Below are 17,245 nucleotides of genomic sequence, written 5' to 3'. Positions count from 1 at the left end.
AGTCCAGACTCACCGCCTTAGGCCCAACTGTGTACGTTGTGTTGTTTTCCTGTGCTAGTCATATGTCTTCTTCGTAGAAATGACCATTCAGATCTTTTGCCTGAATTTTATCCGCACTGTCTTTTTCTTACTGAATTGTAAGAGTTCTTTATATTACAGATGGAATGCTTTTATATTTTGTTCAGTGTATTTATTTATTCTGAGAGGGAGAGAGCGAGTATGAGCAGGGAAGGGGCAGGGGGAGAGGGAGAGAGAAATCCCAAGCAGGCTCCACGCTGTCAGCACAGAGGCCAGTGTGGGGCTCGACCTCACGACCATGGGATCACGGCCCGAGCCAAAAATCAAGAGTCAGACACCTAACTGGCTGAGCCACCCAGGTGCCCCTAGATACGAGCCCTTTAATAAATACATTATTTTCAGGGTGCCTGGGTGGCTCAGTCGGTTAAGCGTCCGACTTAGGCTCAGGTCACGATCTCACGGTCCGTGAGTTCGAGCCCCGCGTCGGGCTCTGCGCTGACGGCTCGGAGCCTGGAACCTGCTTTGGATTCTGTGTCTCCCTCTCTCTGCTCCTCCCCTGCTCACCCTCTGTCTCTCTCTCTCTCTCTCTCTCTCTCTCTCTCTCTCAAAAGTAAATAAAGATAAAAAAAATAAAAATACATAATTTGCAAATATTTTCTACCAAGATGCAGGCTGTTTTTTCACTCTTTTGGGCATTTTATTTATTCATTTTCAATTCAAGTCCAGTTAACACACAATGTTACAGTGGTTTCAGGGCTACAACATAGAGATTGGACAAGTCTGTCCATTATGCTGTGCTCACCGCACATTCAATGCCGTACAATGCCATTACCGTACCAGCGACCACATTCCCTGTGCTGTACCTTTTGTTACCTTTCACTTTCGTAGTAGGTGTCCTGTGATGCACGAAAATTTTCACTGGTGATAAGGTCCAACTTATCTACTCAAAAATAGACTCTCGTGTCTATGGAATTATGTAGTCACTTTTATACCGACCTATGCAGTTACTTTTGCCAGTGTCCTTTATATTTTCAAGTGGATTTGAGTTACGGTCCTTGCGTTCCAGCCTGAAGATCTCCTGTCAGTATCTCTTGTAGGGCAGGTTTGCTATAAGTGACTTCTCTCGGTGTTCGTTTACCCTGTACTGTCTTGATGTCCCCTTGATTTTGGAAGGACAGTTTTTCTGAAAATAGAATGCTTCTAGAGCTGTTCTCACTTGGACTATGCCGTCCCATCACCTTCCAGCCTCCTTGGTTTCTGATGGGAAATCAGCGGTTACAGTTGTTGGGGGCCTGTTTTACACGAGTCATTTCTCTCCTGCTGCTCTCACGATTTTCTTTGCCTCCTTTTGACATTTTGAGTGCCATGTGCCTCAGTGTGACTCTCTTTGAGTTTATTAAGCATCCTGGATACAGAAGTTAATGGATTTCTTAAAATTTGGGCAGTGTTCAGCCATTATTTCTTTGGATAGTCTTTCCTGCCTCTTTGCTGTGTCCTCTCCTTCTGGGATTCCCATATGCTGGTGGACTTCCCGGCGTCCCACAAGTCACTGAGGCTCCGTTCGCTTTTCTTTCTTCTCTTTACTCTCTGTTTCTCAAACTGGATAATCGCAGCTGACCCATTTTCAAGCCCACTGATTCTTTCTTCCGCCCGCTCAAGTCTGCTATTGGGGCCCCTGAGTGGATTTTTCATTTCCGTTATTGTGTTTTTCGACTCCAGAATGTCTCATCGGCTCCTTTTCATAATGTCTACCTCCTCCCTGATATTTTCTCTTTGGGGGGGGGGCCAACAGACTCATCCTTTCTTTATTTCTTCAGAACTGCTTTTATTTAGTTCTCTGAACACATTTAAAATGGTTGATTTAAAGTTTCTATGTAGTTGGGGAGCCTGAGTGGTTCAATTGGTTAAGTGGCGGACTCTTGATTTCAGCACAGGTCACGATCTCAAGGTTCGTGGGATCGAGCCCCATGTTGGGTGCACAGAGCCTGCTTCTGATTCTCTCTCCCTCTCTCTCTGCCCCTCCCCTGCTCACTCTTGTTCTCTCTCTCTCTCAAAAAAAAAAATAGGGGCGCCTGGGTGGCTCAGTCGGTTGAGCATCCGACTTCGGCTCAGATCATGATCTCACGGTTCATGGGTTCGAGCCCCGCGTCGGGCTCTGTGCTGACAGCTTGGAGCCTGGAGCTTGTTTCAGATTCTGGGTCTCCCTCTCTCTCTGCCCCTCCCCTGCTCATATTCTGTCTCTCTCTCTCTCAAAAACAAATAAACCTATAAACAAATAAATAAACTTAAAAAAATTCTAAAGTTCCTATGCGGTAAGTCTAAAGTCTTGGCTTCCTCTTGGATCATTTTTACTGATTGCCTTTTTACCCCTGTGTGTGGGCCCTCCTTTCTTTTTTTGTATGCCTCATAATTTTTGTTAAAAACTGGACACTTCATATAAGGTAATGTGGCAAGTCTGGAGATGAGATGGTCCCCCTTCTCAGGGTTTCTTATCGTTGCTGTTTGTCATTTTGTTGTCGTTGCTATTTTGGGGGGAGACATTTCTAGATAAAGTAGGTAAAGTCTGTATTCTTTGTTGTGTGTGGTCACTCAAGTCAGTGCTTGGTTAGCTTAGCGGTCAGAGAATGACTGCGCGGGGCTTACCTTACATTCTGGGACCCAATAGGTCTTCCAGTCTTGTGCAAGGGCTCCGTGTATGTGTTGAGGTATGTCTTCAACACTTGGCCAGGTGTGGCTAACCTGGCTCTGTCTTGGTTCAAACCCACAGTCACTCTTACATGGGGAAGATACTCAAGCTACACGTGCTATTATTACTTTCTGGCATAGGTTATTTACTTACTCTCGACTACAACGGAAAGGTATAAATGGTTTCCAAAACGTGCAAAACATTTAAAAAAAGATCATTAGATTCCCCCTGTGTTTTTATTAACTGGAAGGTAACAAAACCTATGTTACAACTAACTTCTTATCGGTCCAACCTATTTTTTGCACTAAACTCAATGGTCTAGGGGAAATAACTCATTATGGCCTATTGTGCTTAGAATTTGGTTTTGTCCCTGAACTCTACTAAGCTATCCTTTCGGTGTATATTTTATTTTTGGCCCATTAAACTACTATCCTTTCTAAGATATGATATTAAACATAATCCAAGGGCATGTTAGTGAAGGGTCACTTTGATTTTGCCTACCTATGATGCTGTCAATATAATCTCTTTGATTTTGTTTGACTAAAGGTAGAACAGGTTTTAAGCTTTTAAGCGACCACGGAGTTAGTCGTAAAAGAGGACTTCAAATTTTGGCAAACAGAACTGTTCGACAGCTGGAAATTTTTTCGAGCAAAACTTTCCTTGGCTTAAAGCGGAGAAGTCATTTGAGTTAGTCTAGCATGCAAATTAATGTGCTCGAGTCTAGTGAAGGAAGATACGTGAATGTCTTAAAGATTAACAGTTAGGATTATAAGTGATAAGGAAGGATGACAAAGTACAAAGAAAAAATGATTGAATTTAATAGTTTCCAAAGAACAATGTTCCAAATCTTGCTCAAAAATTTTCAGACTGCATATATATATATACATGTATATATATATGTATATATATATGTGTGTGTGTATATATATATATATATATATATATATATATATATATGTATTGGTACCATGATCGTGTAGGACTTTTAGAGTAGCAAATAGAACAAGAGTTGACCTAAGTGGTGGAGATTCATGCTCATTGGCAGAGAAAGTAAATGGGCAACAATTAAATGCCAGCTCCGGAAAGATCACTTGTACTGAAATACCTCATTAGAACAGGGCCTGGCCCACATTGGCCACTCTGTCAGTATTTGTTGAATTTGTTGAATGACTTATATTAAAATCTATTGTAATGAATATCGGGCTGAAGTTTATTTTTTTATTTAGCATAGAGGAAAAGATTTGCGAAGCAAGCACTCATTCTTAATACAATGAAATGTTAGCCTCATTGACCATGTGGGCTGCCTATGGGGGATAGAGAAAATATTTTTTGAATTTGCAGAGTTGGGGCCTTACAAATTTTGTTGAAAACTTGGGATCTTGGGCTAAGAGTAAGCCTTGGGAAGTAATTTACAACTGTGGAGACAGTGATGGAACTCCAAGGATATTTGTCTAACTCTGGAGGTATACGTTTACATCTTAAGGGAAAACGAGGCCAGGGACCTTGGCGATATTTCTAGGTCCTAAAAGTTGGAGATATAGCTGGTCCTTGGAAAGATGCATTTATATTCAAGAAGGTTGGAGTAAGAACCCAGGATGCTTTTCATTTTTCCCCAAAGAAGGTTGGAGTAAGAACCCAGGATGCTTTTCATTTTTCACTCCCTCCTTTCAAGAGGGAAGGAGGGGGCAGCTGCCTCTTTCTCCTGTACTTGAAGAAGGGAAAATCCGTTTTTCTCTCTGTTTCTCACCTGTGATGCGGACCTTGTGTGTGTAGATGGTTTGACCTGGCTTCCCTCACATCACCCCAGGGGAAAGAATCGGAGTATGGGGAACCAAGGTCATTATTTGCTTTTTAACTGAATAATGATAAGCTGTCTCTGATCCCGAACACTCCATGTGTGCATTCAGAATAAAATTAATAAATATGAATATTAAAAACCCAATGCAGACCAACTGTTTTCAGGAACTGTCATCATAGCTGCATTTGCATTCAAATGAAATGTGTGATTTTTTAAAGCACTTACAGGATCCTCAAGTATAATACTTGAAAGTAATAACATTGTAGGTAATTTTTTAAAAGTCCCTAAGTCTGGGTTCTCCCCAAATCTGACTGACCATCTGATTAATAGGGCCAATTGTGGGGGTTTTACAAAATTAAAGCTCCTTTGAGTTGTAGGACTCTAAAGAGATAAGAGCTTTTCTTTAAAAACCAGGACACCAAATGCTAAAATCCTGGAGGTTTTATATCTTTGTTAAGATGATTCCATGATTCCATTTGTTTTTAACTAAAAAAGAACATATCCTATCAGCTGGGAGACGGGGCTTGTATGAAGTTACAGCTACAGATATAATTTCATTTCCTGCCCACGGACATTTCAAATATCTTCGAAACCTTACATAATATTGTTCAATTTGTGGTAAATGAAAAAACTTTTATGTTCGATCTTTTTGTTACATTCAGGTCAAAGCGATAACAGATACCGAAAAGTCAGAGAATGAGATTCTGGAAATTAAGCTGACTTGTGGCAGCAGGAAATACCTGCCCTCCATTTTCATCTGATTTCAAAGGCTTCCAGCTTGGATGCAGGAATTGCATGGGCAACACCAAAAAACAAGCACAGAAGGAAGGCGCATCGCTGCCCAGCTCCCCCGCTTCTATGAAAGGTTCAGGCCCCTCGGGGCGGGTCCTCGTGACCTAGCCCAGTTTCACACTTTCCACCTCATCCTCCCTCCTCTCCTCCTCTCCTGATAGACCTCATGCTCCAGCCATGACGGGTGAGCTAAAATTTTACAAACTTGCCGGATGGTGTCGCACGCCCATGTCTTTGCACATAGCTCCCCTGCATTTAGCATGGTCTTTCCACCTTGACTTGACCACCCTGTCTTCCTGGGAAACTCCAGTTCACGCCTTCGGATCCTCCTCAGGCATGACGTCGTCCGGTCAGATCTTCCTAGATTCCATGTCCCTGTAACATCACCACGACTCACTCTGTTACTCGTACCTCCATCTGTCTTTGCACGCGTCATCCGTCCTGTCCTGTCATCGTCTGTTTACGTCTCCATATCCTACATTCCTGTGTCTTCTCTTTCCGCCTCACGTAACAGTCACACGGTCAGTGTTCGTTACACGAATTAGTGAAGGGATGCTCGGACGGATAAGTGAGTGAAGCTATATGGTTTGGGGCTCCTAGTTGTTGACTAGGCACAACGAGTTCCTCGAAAAAAAATAAAGAATTTAGAATATGAAAGGGATAACCCTGGAAATGACCTGACCTGGCTCTCCCTCAGGCCGCCAGCCGATAGTATCCCTACCTGGGGCTCAACCAGCTTGAACATCTCCAGGAAGAAGTCTCTACTTTCCGAGTAAATGTATTCTATAATTGGATGGTTTCTCTTTTTGTAAGGTTTGGGTCATTTGTACCGTTGATCTCTAATGTACTTTCTTGTAATTCCCATCTATTTATCCTAGAGTTTGCCTCCGGAGTAACGCAAAGCAAGCGTACTGCCTCTTCGATTGTCGAATCTTGTAAGAGTCATCGTGGGTTAGTTCGGTCTTCTCTCCAGGCCAAACATAGAGTTACCGTAACCGTCTTTTGTCCGTCACGGTTTCCAGACCTCTCCTCAGCCCGGTCACCTTCCCAGATATATCCTCAACAACGTCACTCCTAAAATGCAACACCTACGCTTAAATGCGATACGCAGATGTGTTCTGACTCACGCCCGGTAAGTAGAGTCGTCGCTCACTGCGTACGTTTGCTGTTAGCTTGAGAGGCTAATGTCACATGTGGCCATCTTCCCTATCACTCCTCCTGTGAGTTCATGTCTCTGGAGTTCCCACTGCCTTTAAAGGGAGATTCGACTCTTCCTTTCATAGCTAGAGAGTGATTTGTCCTTATTACAAAGCTTAATATGGTGAGTATGGGTTTATGGGCTGGTGAACAAAAATGTTTCACAAAGGAAACAATAAACAAACGGGTGCTAAGAGATCAGGACAGCATTATCTTAATGCACAAATTGGGCCTTCCAGGCAGGCGGACAATTACTTTCAAAACTGTCACTGGCTCAGTATATATAATAGAAGATGTAGATGGGATAAAGAGGCAAAGCTTTTAGCCATGTTGTTACGCGCAGGTTCGGTCTGAAGAGACCACCCCAGCTCACGCCTCCACGCAGGAACATACAAAATGCCTGCTTCGGTCTGCTTGCCAGAGCGCGATGATGCTAGCCAGGGCCAGGGAACGCCGGGAAACGGCCACATCTACCCTGGATCCGGACATCCTGTCCTCGTGAACATTAGCACGATGCACGACGCTCTTCAGCAACGGATTAAAAGACAATTACCACACAGCTTGCCCTTTCGGGAGGCATATTAAATAACACCCTCCTAGGTTGGCAAAATGAGATCTCCCGGCACCAGCCCTAGATTTCCTCTTTTCATGTCAAGCTGTCGCACAGTCTCACGTGGCCACTTTGGCTTCAACTTGGATGACAAGGGCCAACAACAGGAGAAGCTGAGAAGCCCGTGCAGAGGAAGATACAGACTCCTGTCCTGCCGTAAAGCACTTTTGATTAGTTCACTGGACCAAAAAATAATTCTCACACGTCTGTCTTATACTCTATGCATATTGACTATTAAAGGTCCACATAAGAAATGTTAGCCTGAATTGAGAAATCTGAATCTCTCAATCTCTCTCTCTCTCTCTCTCTCTCTCTCTCTCTCTCACACACACACACACACACACACACACATACACACACACACACACACTCAGCATTTTAAAACAATAACCTGGCTTTGTGCTGGGGATTCGGATTATTCTTGTTCTAGGAAGTTCCATAGGCCTGCCTCAGTCGGTCTCTTCTCTCACACATAGAAGGAGCTCAATGTCTCCCAAACCACACACTGCTCACTGAATACTGATAAAACATAGCCACAGTTCAAAGTGAATTTCAACAACATTTACAAAGATTACGGAGGAAAGTCTTTGGATTCCTGACAAACGCAGTAAATTCTCTACCCTTTTCTTTCTTGTGCTAAAGCACAAGTTGATGTGGGAATCAGTGCTATCTCCTGGTAGCTCTTCTGTAGACATGGAGTGTGAAACATTTGCGTTCTCGCCCTTTGAGTTTTCAGGGAGATGGCTTGTATTCAGAGAGAACTAACGAAGAGGAAAAACCATTGGAGAGCTTTCTTATTCGTCAACTTGTAGCAACTGTTTAACATGCGGGGGCTAAGTGAAGAAGTGTTATCTAGTCGGAAAATGAACACAGAATTTCACTTAAAAGGACACTAAAGAGTTTACCCGTCTTCAGGGTTCACGGAAACTTAGAGCCGGAAGGGCCGCCATGATTTAATTTAACCGGGAAACTAAGAATTGTTGGTATTTACCAATCACTCTGTGTCAGGCACTCAACTAAGCATTTACACGTATTTTCTTGCTTCACCCTTCTAAGACACTATGAGCTGGATACCGTTATATCTCCATTTCTCAGGCAAGGAAACTGAGGCCCAGAGAGGCTGACTTTCTCAAATGCGCGCAACTGATACGGGAAAGAACCGCTTCTTAACTTCTGTCCTGTCTTGTCCTCCTAATTCCGGAGAAAGGGCAGGAGGCCCAGGGACGATTAGCTCTTTCTCCCAGGCTGTACAACTATCTAGTGGCAGAATCAGGGCTTTTGACTTCTAATCCAGTGCCCTTTCTACGGCTTCCAGCTTCTAAGCCCATCAGGGAAATGGAACATGTTCCAGACAGTTGAATCAATAGTCTTTCTTCAACAAGACCTCAGGACAAAAGCCACGCAGGAAGTCACCTTGGTTTTGTCTTCCGAGCGTATTCATTAAAAGGAAAAAGAAAATCTTCTGTCCCTGAACACGGCCCTTTCTGGGTATGCTGCTACATAATGGGCATACTCAGTCAAATGGAATCCGGTCAATAGCGGGGCACAGAACAGCTGTCTTTGCAGAGAAAACAACTCAATAGACTTTAGTTCACTGGCTACCTACTTCAGGCACTGGCTACGCGAACACCCATTACTAGGGAGAAGCTAAGAGCAGTTTTAAAAAAATAATTCTCGGTAAGCCCAGAGGGAAAAAAAAAAATGTCTATTTAAAAGAAGAAATAGGTTTTGGCCGTTGTTCTCGATGCCGGGATGCTGGTCAATATTGAAGCAAGGCGGGGTGACGTTCCGTGGAGGTCACAGGCGAATATCGCTGAGCTGGGTTTCAGATCAAACATCTGACGGTTACGGGTCGCCCCAGATTTGTCATCCTGTTTGTCCCCTGGCCCCTGCTTTGCAGGGTCTCGGCGCCGAGCACAGGTCCGGGCATATAGTAGGTGCTCGATAGGCAGGTTTGGTTCAGATTCCCCAGGAAACATAAAAGAGGGTGTAAAAGAACAATCTGGGATTTTCGACTACGACGTCTGAGATAATTAACCCTATGTCGCAATATGGTGTCAGGAAAACTGTGGCGCGCGCTTTGCCAAGTTCGGAGCCAGCAGGGGCCATAGGAAATCCTAACGAAGGAACGAAGCTCGTCTCCGGAGACATATGAAAACGGTACCCGAGTCCTGTGGCATCCCCCGCTCTTCATCTAGAAGTCCCCTTGGTTCGGTCTTCCCCAAAGGCACGTCCTGAATGCCATGCGTCAACTTGAAAGGGAGGCAACTGATCAGAGCAGTCGTTCCCGTATTCCGCGGGGGGAGAGCTGGATTTAAAATAACCTTAACATCTACCTGCAGCTGCCCATTTCTCAGGGCTGTTTTGAGAAGAAAAGGTCATTGATGAAACCTTAAAACAAGTAAATGTTACTTTGCTTCCAAAGAGGTCATACATTAATACTTTGAATTTTATTGCCTGGAAGCAATAAAATAATCCTTAAAAAAAAAAAAAGAAACAAAACTAGTAAATGTCAGAAGTATGGACTTTGCTGGTTTTCCTGGCACTTTTCTCCCAGCCTCTTCAGACATGAACCTGGCAACGCGTGCTTAGAGGCTTTGCCTTTCAAAGTCCACACGGAAATGGAGAAAATCTCGGGGTCCTCAGGGCCGCTATTTTAGACGCAAGGGGCCAGCTTAATAGATGGGGTTAGTTGACTAAAGGAAAGAGAGTGAGGCCAGTGAGAAAACCAGCCAGTTCTGGTTCCTGCCCCTGCCCACTGTGCCCTCTTCGACAGGTCAACTGCCCTCGCCCGGCCCCCGTGTCCTCATCTATAAAAGGAAGGCGGGCGGGCTAGATGCCCCGTGAGGTCCGCTTTGGACTGTCAGCAACCTGTGACTCATCATCATTTCTGACTTCTTCACAATCACGGTACGAGAAAGGCAAACGAAAATGAAATCGTTTTATTTGTAGCAAGATTACCAATTTCCAGAGAGTTGGAGGTGACCCAGCGCTATCATCAGTTTCTACAAAAAAAAGCAGAAGCTGTTTGTTTGGCGTTAGAACGGCAAACATGTGCTCATCAAAATGCCGCTTCCTCTCGGTAATTAAAGGCTTGGCAAAAAAAAAAAAATTCCAAATACCACCCAAGTTGCCTGGCGGCAGGGCGTGCGGCACGCATGAGCCCAAAGGGCATAGGGTTGGGGTCTGCAGTTCAAATTATGGCTCCACCGCGCATTAGCTGTGTGGCTTCGGGGAAGCTGCTTACCCTCTCTGGGCTCAGTTTCCCCATCTGTGGAACGATGTGCGGACCTCCAGACTGCTGTAAGAATTAAATCAGGTAATGTACTTAAACGCCATGGCAAGCAGCAGGGGCTCAGTGAATTCGTCTCCCCCCCCCTTCTCACCTCCTCCCCCAGGATAATATGTGGAAAACTCAGCTCCTGCTCTTCAGAAACGGATATAATCGAGCGATCAAATCAACAGCCACGCATTTGAGGACACTTAGGTAACCGTGTCAGGTAGCCGATGAGTGGCAAGACGCAAACGTGTTCCAAAAGGTCTAGGTTAAGGGCTTCGTGCCGGCAATTTCCAGATTTCTTGCTTCTCATCAGTTTCTCCCATTGAGAGAAAAGGTTTTCCGGATGGCTGTCTGCTGATGCCTCTCTCTCTCTTTTGCTTGACTTCTCAATGGAGGACCAAAGCTCAATTCCTGGACCTTATTATGGGCTGCATTGTGTCCCTTCATATGTATATATATGCTTAAATATTTTACTTCTATGTTTTGAGAGCACAAGTGGGGGAGGGGCCGGGAGAGGGGGACAGAGGATCTGAAGCGGGCTCTGCACTGACAGGCCGATGGCAGCGAGCCCGACGCGGGGCTCGAACTCACCAACTGCGAGACCATTACCTGAGCTGAAGCCGGAGCTCAACCGTGTATCCCCTTCAAATTCCCATGTTGAAACCCTAATCCCCAGTACCTCCGGATGCGGCTGTGTTTGGCGACAAGGTCTGAAACGAGGCGACTAAGTTAAAAGAAGGCTGTAGGGTGTCGTTATTAGAAGGAATTCGGACACACAGAGACGCCAAGGGCACACACGCGGCACAGAAGAAAGGCCATGTGAGGACACGGTGAGGAAGGGGCCACCAAGGAGAGAGGCCACAGGAGAAACCACCCCTGCCAGCACCTTGATCTTGGCCTTCCAGCCTCCAGAACCGTGAGAAAATAAGTGTTGTGTAGGGCCCCCGGGTCTGTGGTGTTTTGTTACGGCGGCCGCAGCAGACTGGTACAGACCTCTTCTTCTTTTCTCTTCTTTTGTTTTCAGGGTCTGTGTTCACCGTCTTTCTCATTGCATCGAGTCATATGGCTCTAAATAGCATTTGTCTGCTGACAGGTCTTTCCGGAGCCTGCCCATTTCGTAGAGCCCACGATGCACACCATGACCCCATCCATTTCCCATGCGGACCGTGACTGCCCTTCTACCACAACCCCGCCCCGTCCCCTCGGATATCACGTGGGACTTTGTCAAGTGCCCTGCTGGAATCCAAACATCACAGGATTATGGCAGAGCGGTCGCAGCAGGATAGGAAAAGAAGAGAGGTAGGCCGTCTCAAGGGAACATGAATTTGATGGCACTTGCGTATGAAGAGTGACGGAGATACGTTCAAGCACAGTACGGGGCTGCATCCTGACATCTCCTGGATTGGAGACGTGGGGGTTTTGCGGCTGTTGCTCGACAAAGAGGTTAAAACAGTTTGATAGGTCACCCCACAACATGGATGACAGAAGAGCGCTAACGGTGATTCTAGGTATAGAAAGTTCTGGAACGTGAAAACTAATCTATGGTGGGAAAAAATCAGATCAGCGGTCATCTCGGGCGGGGAAAGGTGGGATGTGACTTGGGAGAGGCCCAAAGGCACGTTCGGAGGTGATGGAAATGTTTTGTATCTGGAAACGCACTGCGGTATTTGTCAAAGTGCATCAAATATATTTAATATTTATGTGCTTCATTGTTTGAAAAACTGGCCTCAATAGGGGCGCCTGGGTGGCTCAGTCGGTTAAGCATCCAACTTCAGCTCAGGTCATGATCCCTCAGTGCGAGTTTGAGCCCCGCGTCGGGCTCTGTGCTGACAGCTCGGAGCCTGGAGCCTGCTTCGGATTCTGTGTCTCCCTCTCTCTCTGCCCCTCCCCGCTCATACTCTGTCTCTCTGTCTCTCTGTCTCTGTCTCTCTCTCTCTCTGTCAAAAATAAATAAACATTAAAAAAAGTTTAAAGAACAGTTGGAAGGTCTGATAAGACTATTTTTTTCTACAGCTGGAGCTGAACTGTGCCCTAGGGGACCCACCACTCCTCTGTTTCCCCAATGGGGACAAATTGCCTTGCTCTTTTTCTTCTTGAATCTGGTCTCCTTTGCTTTTTCGCCTGGAACCCCACCAGCAGCTGAGTTTCTGACCTCTGCGGTGCGTTTAAGCACTCCGCCTTTGGTCAGATGGGACCCGGATGCGTCCCCGGAGCGGCTTGCATTCTCTGAACCCTAGTATCTTCGTTGGTAAAATAATCATACTAGCCGCCTCACAGGGCTGCTGGGGAGGTTACGTGGGATAATATACAGTCTCTGGCATGTAGTAGGTGCTTAATACATAAGAGAGAGGAAGAGAGAGTGATTGGGGGAGGGGCGGAGCCAGAGGGAAAGAGAGAGAGAATCCTCAGTGGGCACCACACTGTCAGTGCCACAGCTCGATGCGGGGCTCGAACTCATGAACCATGAGATCACGACCTGAGCCGAAGTCAGACGCTTCACTGACTAAGCCACCCAGGCAGCCCCCCCTGAGTCAGCGGTGAACCGACAGAGCCGCCCCGGGGCCTCACGAGTCCCTTTTAAACAGGTGAGAGTTGGAACCCAGAGAGCGGGTGAGAACTTTGAAGCAGACGGCAGGGAGCCGAGCGGAGGTTCAAGGGGTGAAGCTCCAGGAACATCAGCAAGTTGGCAGCGGGAAGGCGGACAAGGAGGCAGAGAAGCTGGAGCATGTCCTCAAAACCAAGTGTCGTATGCTTTGGGAAACAGCAGCAGCATCCGGTGCCACTCATAACTCTGGTCGTCCCAGCGACAAGTATCAGACGCTGGCGGGATCGGAGGGGCACGTCGCGAACAAGCTTTTCAACGTTTCACATTTCTTTTCGTTGTGACTTGGGAATGAAACTGATTTGGAACCCAACATCATGTTTGGCGTTAACGGACCAACGTGGGACTCAAATGATAGTCAGTCACGTTATGTGGTCTAGCATGTTTCTACAACAATGTCATGGTGGAGATCAATGGTCATTTTTCGAAGCCTTTGACCGTAGTCATATATTAATGTGATTATCGGGCTGTACCGCGAGAGAATAGCATTCCTATGTGAGCTCACTGTCACATTTTGTTTGACACCAGTTGCACATTGGTATTAAAGACGTATAAAAAAAAAAAATGCAGGCTTCATTAAAAAAAAAAAAAAAGAAACTCATGAAATTGCACTTGGGATTTCCTCCGTTCATAAGTTGAGCATGCTTACCGCTTTATCCGCTTAGCAAATAAAGCCACAGGAAGGGTTTTACAAGCTTCATCTATTTCTGTTGCTACCATTTTCCACTAGGCTGCCTAGCTCGCTTCTTTAAGCCCAACTTAAATGTTCCAAATGTTAGCGGTTTTCATTTACAGCTTCTGAGCGATAGGATCTACAAAAATTTCAGAACTCCTCTGGAATCCAATTCTTAAGACTCACCCACAAATCTAGCTGTTCAACTCTTCCAAATGCCAGGCCCCGGGCTCCGTGGACTCACTGACAGATTTCAGTCAATCATCCAGGTATCCTCCGTCTTCCTTCCAAGAGGTAGCTAAATGCACCACAGGACAAAGGAAATTTGTGCCTTAAATCGCTAATGTGCTTCCACGGTTTCTCCCCGGCACTACGTCAGCACCCAAAGCAATGGGTGTTATTTAAGTAAGTAAAAATTGTCACTGTTGCAAACGGTAGGTCTTGCGATAAACCAGAAGTCTCCTTCAGCACGTTGGAAAATTCGTCACAAACTGGTAAAGGATGGGGGCTGAAAGAAATTGACGAGGCATCAGAAAGCCTCGTCGCGAACCTGACTTCCGGCCCCAAAGCATTTTGACACGAGCTGACCCGTTTTCCATCTTGCATAGTATTAAAAATTGTTTAATTAGGATCGCACAGTTTGGTTCGAATTTCAGTCCGGTGAAGATGTTGCCGTGTCGTAACTTGTAGAGGATTTCTACAACAAGGTAAGCCGTAATCGCCTGGTCTCGGAAAGGAAGAGATTTCAAGAGTCTGCCATCCTCAAAGGAAAAGAGAAATTATATTCTTTTGTACGTGAATTCATCCAGCTTCTTTCAAACTTCCTTTATTACATGCTCTCTAACCTTCTGCATTAGTTCAATCTTCCGTGGAGTTCTTTGTTTTCATGTACAGTCCACTCTTGATGATCGCAATTCAACAATACAATTGAACAAATATTTATTGAGCCTTTGCTAATGGTGCAGCAAATCTGAAACAGCAGACCATTAAAAAAATAATTCATATTTGGTTTTGTAACGCGTGATGATTTTATTATAAAAATACCTTGATTTGTATAGTGCTTTATAATTTTCAGAGTACTTTCACATACATTATCTCATTTGATTTTATGCAGATTCACTTCCCTGCTTAGGAGAGGTTGATTTGGCTTAGGCTGATTGATATTAATATTAATTTGCATTCACTAAGCACATACCGGCTGAACAGCAGGAGCGGGCGGCTGCTGGAGTGTGCTGGGGAGAAGGGAGCTCGCCTGCGATTATAGCTTTGAGCTGGACAATAGGGCTGATGCACATAATAAGGCGGTAATGACCACACATACACACTGGCATATATGCCTTAATTTATTTTTCCATTGCTATTAACCACTGAAACAGGCATTTTGGAGGTTTCAAATGGACAGCTAATTATGATGGGCAAATAGGATGGCATGATAATTGTGTTTGGATGAGTCACTCACTCAAGATCCAGGAGTTGAAGAAACCTTTGTGACTATCAGCGCTGACTCCGGGGGTGGGGCGGGGGTGGGGGTGGGGGGGAAGAGAAAAGGATTTAAATGGAAATGAACAAAGTAACCACAGATAAGACTTTGGCATCGGCTCGGAAAGTGGAGGCTGATGGCAGCGAATTCATTAGCAGAGGAGCGCTGGATCCCGATTTTAGCCAGAGAAGAGGGGCGGCCATTTTACGTCTGGAAACACACTCATCCTGGGGCTGCGCTGGGAGGGTCAACTGAGGCGCGCAGAGAACATCAGCGCCGGCGTTAGGGACTGGCTGTGAATCCCAGCTCCTGCACCTGCTAACTGTGACGTTCGGCTGCCCTGGCTGCCCAAGCAGCTCGCGGCTCACGGGGTCGTTGTGGGGGTTCGAGGAGACAGTGTACATAATGTGCTCAAAACAGGGCCTGACACATAGTAAGCATTAGAAAAATGATAGCTATTACTTACAGTCGTTTTTAGAAATTATCCTTACTCATCACTCATCCTGTCTGGGAGAACAACCCACACTCTCACGCCCAAGGCAGCTGTTTGGAAACACAGTGGCTGTCGCAGGGACAGGTGACTAGAAAGGAAGCAAGGCCGTACTCACTTCCCTTGTGCCGAGAGTGAACTTCGGACAGACGAGACTTTGAGCACAGTGGCCAGCACAGTGGAGTGATGAGGTGGGCAGAGGCGGGACAGGCCTTTGCCTTCTGAGCGTAGACAAACCAGAAAGGCAACACGACGGGCTGGCTCGAGTTCCTTCAGACAGGGAAGTTGCCATTAGTCTCCTTGGGGGTGCGGATCCTTTCGGAAATCCAATGAAAGCTCTTTTCCCGGGAACGAAGCAGGTGTGCAGCTGTCCACAAAACGTTACACACAATTTCAGGGGGTTTATGGACCGCATTAAGCTCGGGTTAAGAACTTGTGCTATCCAGGGACACAGGTTAGACTGGAAGGGATATCTCAGAGATACGCTGGGAGCTCCAAATCTCAAGCGACCGTGAAATTGTTGCCCGGTGTCTACCTCAGTATGGAGTGAAATGAGAAGAAACTAGTTAAGCTTTCTCGTGAGGACATGGGCCCTAACAATCCCCCAGCGAGAGTGCCAGTTTGCTGCCCACCAAAGGAATCACGCTGCCCCTGGTGAATTTCTCCGGGGTCCAAGTGGCCATTCTAAAAAAATTTTTTCTAACGCTTATTTACTTTTGAGACAGAGACAGAGCATGAGCGGGGGAGGGTCAGAGAGAGAGAGAGAGGGAGACACAGAATCCGAAGCAGGCTCCAGGCTCCGAGCTGTCAGGACAGAGCCCGACGCGGGGCTAGAACTCACGGACCAGGAGATCATGACCTGAGCCGAAGTCAGACGCTCAATCGACTGAGCCACCCCAGCGCCCCCCAAGTGGCCATTCTAATCTGGAAGGCGAAAGGAAGGGTGAATTTCCAAAGTCCTCTTCCCTGTTGGGCAAGAGACGGTTTCAGAATTTCAGCTCACGTCACAATCTGTCATATCCGTCTACACCTTACTTTGCACTGAGAAGACTATTTATTTCATGGGCTGCCCTTTCCCTATCTCGGCTCTGCCACCAGCACAGACTACCTGGGAAAGAGGAACAACACCGGCTGAGCACTTCGATGGTCACACATCGAGTCACCACCATAAATAATGGAATATTTCTTGTTTGGACACTTTCAAGTTCCGCAACTCCAGAAATAGCAATTTAAATGACTTAATTTTCTTCTCCATTGACTTTAATGAAGATCTCCTTAGAGGCAGCCATCCGGCAAACATAAAGTCTCAAACAGTGCTGCCAGTGTTTGACTCGGGCCAGGGACGTCTGAGAAATGGACTCCGGTTATGCAACTGAAATACGAATTTGGATTATATGCTCTCATGACAAAGCCCTGAAAGGTGAAGTGCTCATTTTATTTTATTTTATTTATTTTTTTTAATTTTTTTTTCCAACGTTTATTTATTTTTGGGACAGAGAGAGACAGAGCATGAACGGGGGAGGGGCAGAGAGAGAGGGAGACACAGAATCGGAAACAGGCTCCGGGCTCCGAGCCATCAGCCCAGAGCCCGACGCGGGGCTCGAACTCACGGACCGCCA

Source organism: Herpailurus yagouaroundi, unplaced genomic scaffold, assembly GCF_014898765.1.
Source record: "Herpailurus yagouaroundi ecotype Mexico unplaced genomic scaffold, PumYag 67702, whole genome shotgun sequence".
Taxonomy (NCBI): domain Eukaryota; kingdom Metazoa; phylum Chordata; class Mammalia; order Carnivora; family Felidae; genus Herpailurus; species Herpailurus yagouaroundi.
The sequence above is the reverse complement of the archived record's forward strand: the minus strand, read 5'-3'. Positions refer to the sequence as shown.